This window comes from Schistocerca piceifrons, chromosome 1 (genome assembly GCF_021461385.2).
Source record: "Schistocerca piceifrons isolate TAMUIC-IGC-003096 chromosome 1, iqSchPice1.1, whole genome shotgun sequence".
Lineage (NCBI taxonomy): Eukaryota > Metazoa > Arthropoda > Insecta > Orthoptera > Acrididae > Schistocerca > Schistocerca piceifrons.
Window position 1 is genome coordinate 1,252,283,811 of NC_060138.1, and position 9,660 is coordinate 1,252,293,470.

The window sequence follows — 9,660 nt, forward strand, 5'->3', positions numbered from 1 at the left end:
GCCTGTGTCTATGTGCCTGTGGTTCTGTCAGTGTGATCATGTGATGTATCTGACCCCAGGAATGTGTCAATAAAGTTTCCCCTTCCTGGGACAATGAATTCACGGTGTTCTTATTTCAATTTCCAGGAGTGTATTTAGTTTAGTAGCCAAATCCAATAGCGCAGATACGTCTTCGACGAATAGATTGATAAAGCGAATATCATTTGAAAACCTTTCGGGTTTTTGACTGTCTTCATTCACTGACACTCTAGTACAATATGTCATTAAAAGGCGATACGTAAATTAGTCATATAACGGGTATTGAAATAGCTATTACGTGTGAAGCCGAAAAACAAGAGAATTGAAGCATTTGAAATGTGATGTTATAGAAAAATGTTGAAAATTATGCCGCGCGGGATTAGCCGAGCGGTCTTGGGCGCTGCAGTCATGGACTGTGCGGCTGATCCCGGCGGAGGTTCGAGTCCTCCCTCGGGCATGGATGTGTGTGTTTGTTCTTAGGATAATTTATGTTAAGTAGTGTGTAAGCTTAGGGACTGATGACCTTAGCAGTTAAGTCCCATAAGATTTCACACACATTTGAACATTTTTTTGAAAATTATGTTGACTGTTAAGGTATGGCATGAGGAGGTTCTCTGCACAATCGTCGAGGAAAGGAATATGTGGAAAACATTGACAACAAAAAGAGACAAGATGGTAGGATACCTGTTAAGACGTCATATAATAAGTTACTTGGTACCAGAGGGACCTCTACAGGGTAAAGGCGGTAGAGGAAGACGGAAACTAGAGTACATCCAGCAAATAATTGAGGACGGAGGTTGCAAGTGCTACTCTGACATGAAGAGATTTGCACAGGTGAGGAATTCGTTGCAGGCCGCATCAAACCAGTCAAAGGACTGATGACTCACAAAAAAATCTTTTTAATCACTTCTTTGTTAAATATATGATGTGAGAGTACATAAGGAAACCAGCCGGTTTCACGAAAGTAGATTGTTTCTGTAAAAGCAAACTACAAGTTCAGTTTTATTTACTAAGAGCTAAACAGACTACACTTTAAAAAGGTAACAAAATTCATAATAAAATAATAAAAAAACATTGGTCAATATCTAGCGGCAGAGTCTCCTCTTCGACTTATTATTTGTTGACGCTGTAATCGTTAATTTCACAGCTCTTTCAGAATTTGGTAGTAGAATCACCGATATGGCTGCCATACGCACTCACCGACAGGAAGAAGGAAGATAAGTGTTCAATGTTCCGTCAACAGTGAGGTCATCAGAGACGGAGCACAAACTCGTATTAAGGAGGGATAAGGGAAGAATGGAGAAAGGAAAGCGGCCGTGGCTTTTCAAGGGAATCATCCCGGCATTTGCCTGGAGCGATTAAGCTAAATCGCAGAAAACCCAAATGTGGATGGCCGGACGGGTATTTGAACCGTCGTAATCTCGAATGAAAGTTCATTGTATTAACCACTGCGTCTGTGACACGGGACTAACGTATGTTCGTTTGAGCTTTGAAGAGAGGAAACAAAGTATTAGGGGGTAATCATTTATTGAAGCACCCTGCATGTATCCCGTGAACCGGCATTTTCTTAGACACGAGACCAGGGTAAATATCGAAGTATTCAGCCGTAATAAACTCATCTACATTCAGATATTTTGCCAGCAGCTCCATGTTTTATAACTCACCCGTTTTGTCCATCGGGATATTGTGTCCGCCGCCGTTAGCTGAGTGGTCAGTGCGGCGGAATGCGACGCCAAGAGGCCCCGGTTCGATTCCTGGCTGGGGCGGGAGATTTCCTCCGCTCAGGGACTGGGTGTTGTGTTGTTCTCATCATCATTTCATCCCCATCTCTTACGTGCAAGTCACCAAATGTGGCGTCGAATGCAATAAGTACTTGCCGTCGGCTGCCGGACTTCCCCGAATGGGGGACTCCGGGCCCACAATGCCGTACGCTCATTTCCATCGGGAGATTGTCATAATTTCATTCAAACATAGCACACGTGCCAAATTTTTCTTAGATTATAAGTTACTGCTTTTGTCTAAGGAAAGATTGTTGTAAATCAGTATTTTTAAAATTCTTGTGATAATAACACACACGGATAAAAGAAATTTATCTCAAGGCCTTCATTTTTTTGCTGTTAGGTTATTTGTTCTATACTACAACCATTAATTGAAGCTGTCCTCAACCGAAATTGCGCAGATCAGTGGATTTTCTCGTTCCTAATTCCACAAAAGTCGCTTACTGTCATTGTACCAGGTGGCAGGACGAACTGGGGAGTGTAGTAAGGTGACGGTTGCGTAGCGTAGCAGCATTCTATATGTTGCTAAAATCTGCAGGACGTGGTCCACGGCCGTAAAGACGAAGGGAACCAGATTGTTTCAAGTTTCTCAAAAACCGTGCCATTTCCGTACGTAGTGACGAGCTGTGAATAAATCAGTCCTGGTCTTCAACAGACTGCGGTCTCGTACTAAATCTTACATCACCGTACTATTGCCAGGGTTGTTTCTAGGCGCTTCGGTCCGGAACCGCGCTGCTGCTACGGTCGCAGGTTCGAATCCTCCCTCGGGCATGGATATGTGTGATGTCCTTAGGTTAGCTAGGTTTAAGTAGTTCTAAGTTTAGGGGACTGATGACCTCATTGCCGGCTGCGGTGGTCTAGCGGTTAAGGCGCTCAGTCCGGAACCGCGCGACTGCTACGGTCGCAGGTTCGAATCCTGCCTCGGGCATGGATGTGTGTGATGTCCTTAGGTTAGTTAGGTTTAAGTAGTTCTAAGTTCTAGGGGACTGATGACCACAGATGTGAAGTCCCATAGTGCTCAGAGCCATTTGAACCATTTTTGATGACCTCAGATATTAAGTTCCATAGTGCTCAGAGCCATTTGAACCAGGGTTGTTTCGACAGCACTCCAGAAATTTTAGTGGGGAGCCCTTACACGATCTCCGCACAGTCCCAGTCCCTTCCTCCGCTGTTTCCATATTTCTGTAGCCCTGCAGAAACTCATCCGTGGCCTCCAATTAGCTTCGTATGAAGCGGTGCATCCCTGGGTACGATCATGGTTTCATAGGCCACCTCAAATAATTTTCCATGTAGTTACTGATAGCCTCGTCTCACGCTGGGATAAATGTATTAATAGTTGAAACAATAAAAGTTTTATTTAATTCCCATCTGTCTAATTTTTGTTTGTTTGCCCCTTATGCAGGATGAAGAAAAAACGCTGCCCTTGGGGGTCGGCATAAGATTCCTCATCGAAATTCAAGACGGAAGTAGCTCTAGTAAAACCTAGTCCCGCCAGTAGGTTTAACAGAAATGCGATTTAAAAAAGCGAAGCTCTGGCAATGCTGTAACTGTGTGCAGAGTGGCCTATTAGCTCAGTGCGTGCCGGCACAGTAGCTCGGCGTGTTCGGCCAGAGGGTTAGCCGCCCTCTGCAACAAAAATCTGAGATAATGGAACGTCGATGAACTTGAACAAGCGTCGTGGGACGTCCGCCCCGAACAAATAGAACGAACAAAGACAAAAAAAAGTGCGACGAGGCAGAGCCGTGGGGAACAGCTATGTAGACTCGCTAATGTTTGTATCTCGTTCGCGCTAAACATTTTTTTCTTCTTTTTTCAGTCAAAGCGTCAAATTCTATCCAATTTACATCTCCACAATGCGATATCTTGTGTATGTCTATTACTGTTACCTTTATTTAAACATTAAAACATAACATGAACTTCTAACAGGCGTAAATGCGCACTTTGTTTCATCCAATTCACAAATAAAGACAAAAGAAAATACAGTAGATACAGTAATAGTATCTGTATCCAAGGACGTACAAAAAACACAATTGGTAGGCTACACTAAATTGCACACATGCTAACCATAAGAATTCCATTCTGTACGTTTCACGTCCACGCTTGCCTTCACAGAACCGGTACGAACATGTACGAGCAACGCTCACTTTAAAGAAGATGACCGAAGCGAACACCTTGCATTTACGAGTACAAACAGTTCTCCACATTCTAGATCATATTTTGTTGGACCCTACGAAATACAACAGCATCCATCACTCCCAAAGCGTCATGCACACGAGCTATTAGGTCTTCATCCATGGGTGGAGTACTATAAACTTGCTCCTTTAAGTGACGCCCCAAATAAAAATCTACTGGATTAAGGTGGAAAAAACGTGGAGGCTGAAACCATAGCTGCCACCAAACACCAAGTGGAACATTTTCTAATGCATCGGGAAAAGCATTGTAAAGAAACGTATGATACTGAGGCGCATTCATCATTTCTGGCAGTAGGTAAGGGCTCAAAAGAGCTCCTCCCACTATTCCAGCCCACAGGTTTACGGCAAGGCATGCCTGAAAGCACCGCTCGTGGGTAACGCGGGGCTTGTGTTGTCACAAATAACGGCAGTTGTGGAGGTTGAAAATACCTTTACAAGCGAAGCTAGATTCGTCAGTCCATATCGAACTATTTATAAAACGTTCGTTACCTTCCATTTGTTGCAAAAACCATTCACTCGCCGAATACGGTCTTAGGTCCACTGGTGTTGAATTAACGTCAGTTCTTGATTTGCAGCACTGTAACAAATATTCTTTGAGATATCTGGAACTACCAGGCAAAAAGAAATGATCGTGTGACATGTTTGGCCGGGAGGCTGCAACTCTTATTTCAGATGACTCCACATTGAGCGACTTGCGTGTCGATGATGATGAAAGGATACGAGGAGAATACAATACCCAGTCCACGAGTGGAAAAAATGTCCAACCCGGTCGAGAATCGAACTCGGATCCGCTGTAAGGTAGGCAAACACGTTACCACTCACTTAAGTTGGCGGGCACTGCCGTGCAATATCATGTGTACTTCGCCGAACTGACTGGTGAATGGTTTCAAGAATCGCGTCCTCTGCTTGTGGAGTACGTCTGTTCTTTGAAGGACCTCTTTCCATTACTTCTGGACGAAGATTACCGCCGGCCGGGGTGACCGAGCTGTTCTAGGCGCTACAGTCTAGAAGCGCGCGACCGCTACGGTCGCAGGTTCGAATCCTGCCTCGGGCATGGATGTGTGTGATGTCCTTAGGTTAGTTAGGTTTAAGTAGTTCTACGTTCTAGGGGACTGATGACCTTACAAGTTAAGTCCCTTAGTGCTCAGAGCCATTTGAACCATTTTTTGAAGATTACCGATTTCCCGAAAGCGTTGCTCCAGACGACGGAAAACATTCTCATCTGTCTGGCGCCTCTGAGGGTCCCCTGCAGCAGATGCATAAGCAGCAGCAGCCTCTTGGTTATTTGATGCATCCAGCACCGAAAGTATATAGACGTATTCATCGTTTGTGTACTCCATCGGAACCCGCTCTACACGAACTTCACAGGACCAGGTATGGTTGTGTACAGTGCGGTTTGCAGACACACACATGAAGTTTAATGGTACCCACTCTCATGTGATAGACTACTGCCGTATGACAAAATGGTGTTCTGCTTATAAACGACGAGAACTAGGGGACGGACGTCTAAAAATTTTAAAAAAGGAACCTGATGAGAGTTCGAACCACAGCTCCATTGTGTACGTGAGTTTGACGTCCCAGTAGTGTGCTCAATCACCTACGACGGCTGGTCGCGTAGTTTGGCGTACATTTCGATAGGCTGCATGATGTGAAAGTGTTGTCAGCTCCTCGTTTTCACTCATGTGTTTTCAGAATGGAGTCAATCTCATATAGGTAGATTTTGTCTTGAATCTGCATGCCGACCTCCAAGTGCGCGCGCCATTTTTTTCACCTTGTATATTAATGACCCAGTATGTAACGCTGGAAACACCGTGAAGCTTTTCACGGACAATGGTGCTGTCCAAAGGAAGGTTGCAACTCTAAAAGACTAAAGCGAAGTGCAGGAAGACCTGTAAAGGATCGACATTGGAGCAGTGACTCGTAGTAATGCGTTTCACATAAACAGATGAAGAGATCCACCGCTGCTCGATTACACTGTAGGCGACAACTCACTGGAAATAGCGAGGAGTGACCATCCGCAGCGACCTAAAATGGAATGGTGACGTAAGAACAAATGTTAGACTGAGATTCATTGGGGCAATCTTAGGGAAATTTAATTTATCCGTGAAATATGTGGCTTCCAAAAGGTTCTAGGGTACTTTTCATCAATCTGGTACTCTTACCAAGCTGAATTAATAGAACAGATAGAGAAGGGTCTTTTGCTCCTGCGGGCAAGTGCTCTGCCAGCAGAGCTATCTGAGCACGAGACACGACCTATCGTCGTGGCTTTACTTCCGCAGTATCCTTTCTCCCAGGAATGCTAGTCCCACAAGTTTGGTAAGACAACTCAACTTCTGTGATGTTTGGAAGGTAGGAGATATGATACTGGCGGAAGCAAAGCTGTGAGGACACACTGTGAGACATGCTCAGGTAGGTCAGTTGATGGAGTACTTGCCTGTGAAAGGGGAAAGTCCTGAATTCAAGTTCTGATCCGTCACACAGTTTTAATCGGCCAGGTAGTTTCACTAACTCCTTCACTTCCCTGTCATCTCATGTGCTGTATCTTTCGTAAAACCAATTTCTGTGATGAACGGTATATTTTTCCGAGCACTCTGAAGTGTTTGTTCTTTTTTTCTTTTATTTTTACATTTCAGTGACAATTGTGTAGACCTCCTTTAGGACCGACGAACAGTTATCAATAATTTTGATGCACGTAACTGTCTGCATTTGTAATTTGATATTTATTTTGATACATACACACCAATTTTGATGCATACCATCTCAGTGTCGCAATTCTTGTGCATTTTTAAGGGGAGTTGGAACGTTCTGTCCCGATAATGTTAAATTTAGTAACTTGGCTTCCCTGTATTTCAGGAACCACTGTAGCCATTGACACGAAACTTTTCAGGACATTAAACTGCATGTTCTGAGTCTACTGAACTACAATAATTGCATTTCAGCCACTACTTTCGGAAACACAATTTCCTAACTACACAGTTAAAATTTTGTGTACTTTTTTGTACATTACTCTAAAAAATTTTATTTATACATAACATTATGTTCATCTTTTAGTTCAGTAGACTCAGGATATGTGCGTCGTTACTTCCTGAAAACTTGAATAATCTACTCGAAGTGGTTTCTGAGATATATGGAAAAATGCAGCCGAAAATGTAAATTTTCATTAACTTCCTCTTTTCTTCTTTCTGGACTCCTTAATGGCCAACTGTGCTGCATACTCTGTTTTATCAATGCGAACCTTGTCCATTTGTTGAAGTTCTCTGATGCAGTTTGCTCCAGGATTAATTCCCATATGCTGTAGCACTTTCACCTTACCAATGTTGCCGCCATTAAAAGCAAAAACAGCACAACTGACCCCTCCCCCTCCCCCCCCCCACTTTAATTTCTTCATTCCAAAAATAAAAAAAAAACAATTTTTGGTAATCGAGTCCATATAAGATTACTGAACGACCCATTGTGGTTTTGAGTCTGGCCATGCAGAATGCAGACACTTCTTCGGTAATTCCGGATTTGCCGTATCTCTGTAAATAGGTTTTATGACATTCATGACTGCTGCTGTGCTGGAATGTTTATGGCTGTATGTACTGTTTGAATACTTGGCATTGTGGTAATTGCACCATGAATCAGGTCCAGGAGGGCAAAGATGGTGCACTGGATTTTCATCATTTGACAGTCTGTGGAAGAAGTTAGCCCAAACTGCCTGCTTCATTTTTAACAAATCCTCAGTACTGTTTCTCATGGCCATGCCGTAATACTGCTGTAGTTCATCAATCATTTTGTCTGTCAGCCTGCCTCTTATGGTTTTACCATCAGAAAGTTTCTTGTATCTCAAACTGTGTTTCAACTACCTCAACTTGTTGGCTATCCCCTTCTGGACATAACCTTTATAAAACAGCAATCCACAGCCTTCTGTATAAGAAATTACCGACTTTTATTAGATCTCGAAGTAATGCACGTAAAAATTTTAACATTTTCAACCGATGTGGATTATATTTAAAGAATAAAATAGAATATATATATATATATATATATATATATATATATATATATATATATATATATATATATATATATACATATATATATCATTTTATTTGGAAAATTGCAAATTTTATAATGAGATAAAAATCCGAAAATGCGAAAAAAATTTTTTTGCCCTTTCTAACTCCCCTTATATTTACAACGATTATTTTGAAGGTATGTGGTAATTATGATACCAATTTGTTTGATATTCGCTACGCTCGATGTCGTAATTATGGAACTTATTTATCCATTCATACATCAATTCATTTATTCGTTAACACAAGTGTTTTCATATGGGAATTTATCCATAGCTTTTAGCATTCATGTATTGTATTTATAATTCTACATGTTGTACATCGCCACAATCATACACCCTGATTGGTTGTTATGTATTCATATTTCTAAAAATATCAATATATTTTTGTTATTATTATTGATCAGTGTGGTAAATTATGTAATAGGTTATGTTTATAATGGAATGAATGCTTTGATATTATACTATAATGAGTGTAGATTTACACTCATGTTCAGAAATAAACAGAACACCTTGAACAACTATAGATAGTACGCTCATATTCACAGGACACGTACATCAGTATGTTCTGCATGCCTCAGTTCAGCATGTGTCCTGTTGCCTGGTAGACATCCTGCATGTTGCTTAAGTCACAAGATGCATTACCTCAGGTTTATAGCGACAACGAGAGCCGTAGGTACATTTTACCAGTAGGTGGTGTTGTGCGTGATATTGATGTTGACCTTGAACCCGCAAGGCTGACATTTTTCAAATGATAATCATTTCTGCAGCCACACTAATGTACGTGTCCTGTGAATATGAACGTCTTCTCTCTAGTCATTCAAGGTGTTCTGCTTTTCCTGAACATGAGAGTAGTAACTAATTGTACATTGATTTGAATGGGAGTTGATTTTGAATTCAAGTTGTGTACAGCAATCTGGACCACCACCTCAGAAGTTCTCGCTGTATGGTGGCACAACACGCAATGTGTGGTGTTGATGAGCAAGAAAAGGGAGGAAATGATGTTTATGTTGATATCTATTCCAATGTTCTGCACAGGTTCCGTAACTCTCGGAGCCGAGGTGATACAAAACTTTCTTATATATATATATATATATATATATATATATATATATATATATATATATATATAAATTGGAATAGAGATCAACATAAACATCATTTCCGCCCTTTTTTTGCTCATCAACACCACACATTGCGTGCTGCACCACCATCCAGCGAGAACTTCAGAGGTGGTGGTCCACATTGCTGTACACACAGGTACCTCTAATGACCAGTAACACGTCCTCTTCCATTGATGTCTGCCTGTATTTTTCGCGGCGTGCTATCCATAAGTTCATCAAGGCACTGTTGGTCCAGATTGTCCCACTCCTCATTATGTGTTGGCAGAAGAGCCAACACCGTGTTGCTAGAGGAGGCCGAAATGCACGCGTTTACGCTCAAGCAGACTGCCGTGAGGTCTGGAACAATTAAAGGAGTTGAGTCTAATAAATAAAGAACGTAGTTGCTTGAATACTTAACTTTAATCCATAATTGGAGAACATCGCTCTTGTTGATACATTAATAACAATCTCAATATAAACTGGTAATGGCGCCTTGCTAAGTCGTAGCAAATGAC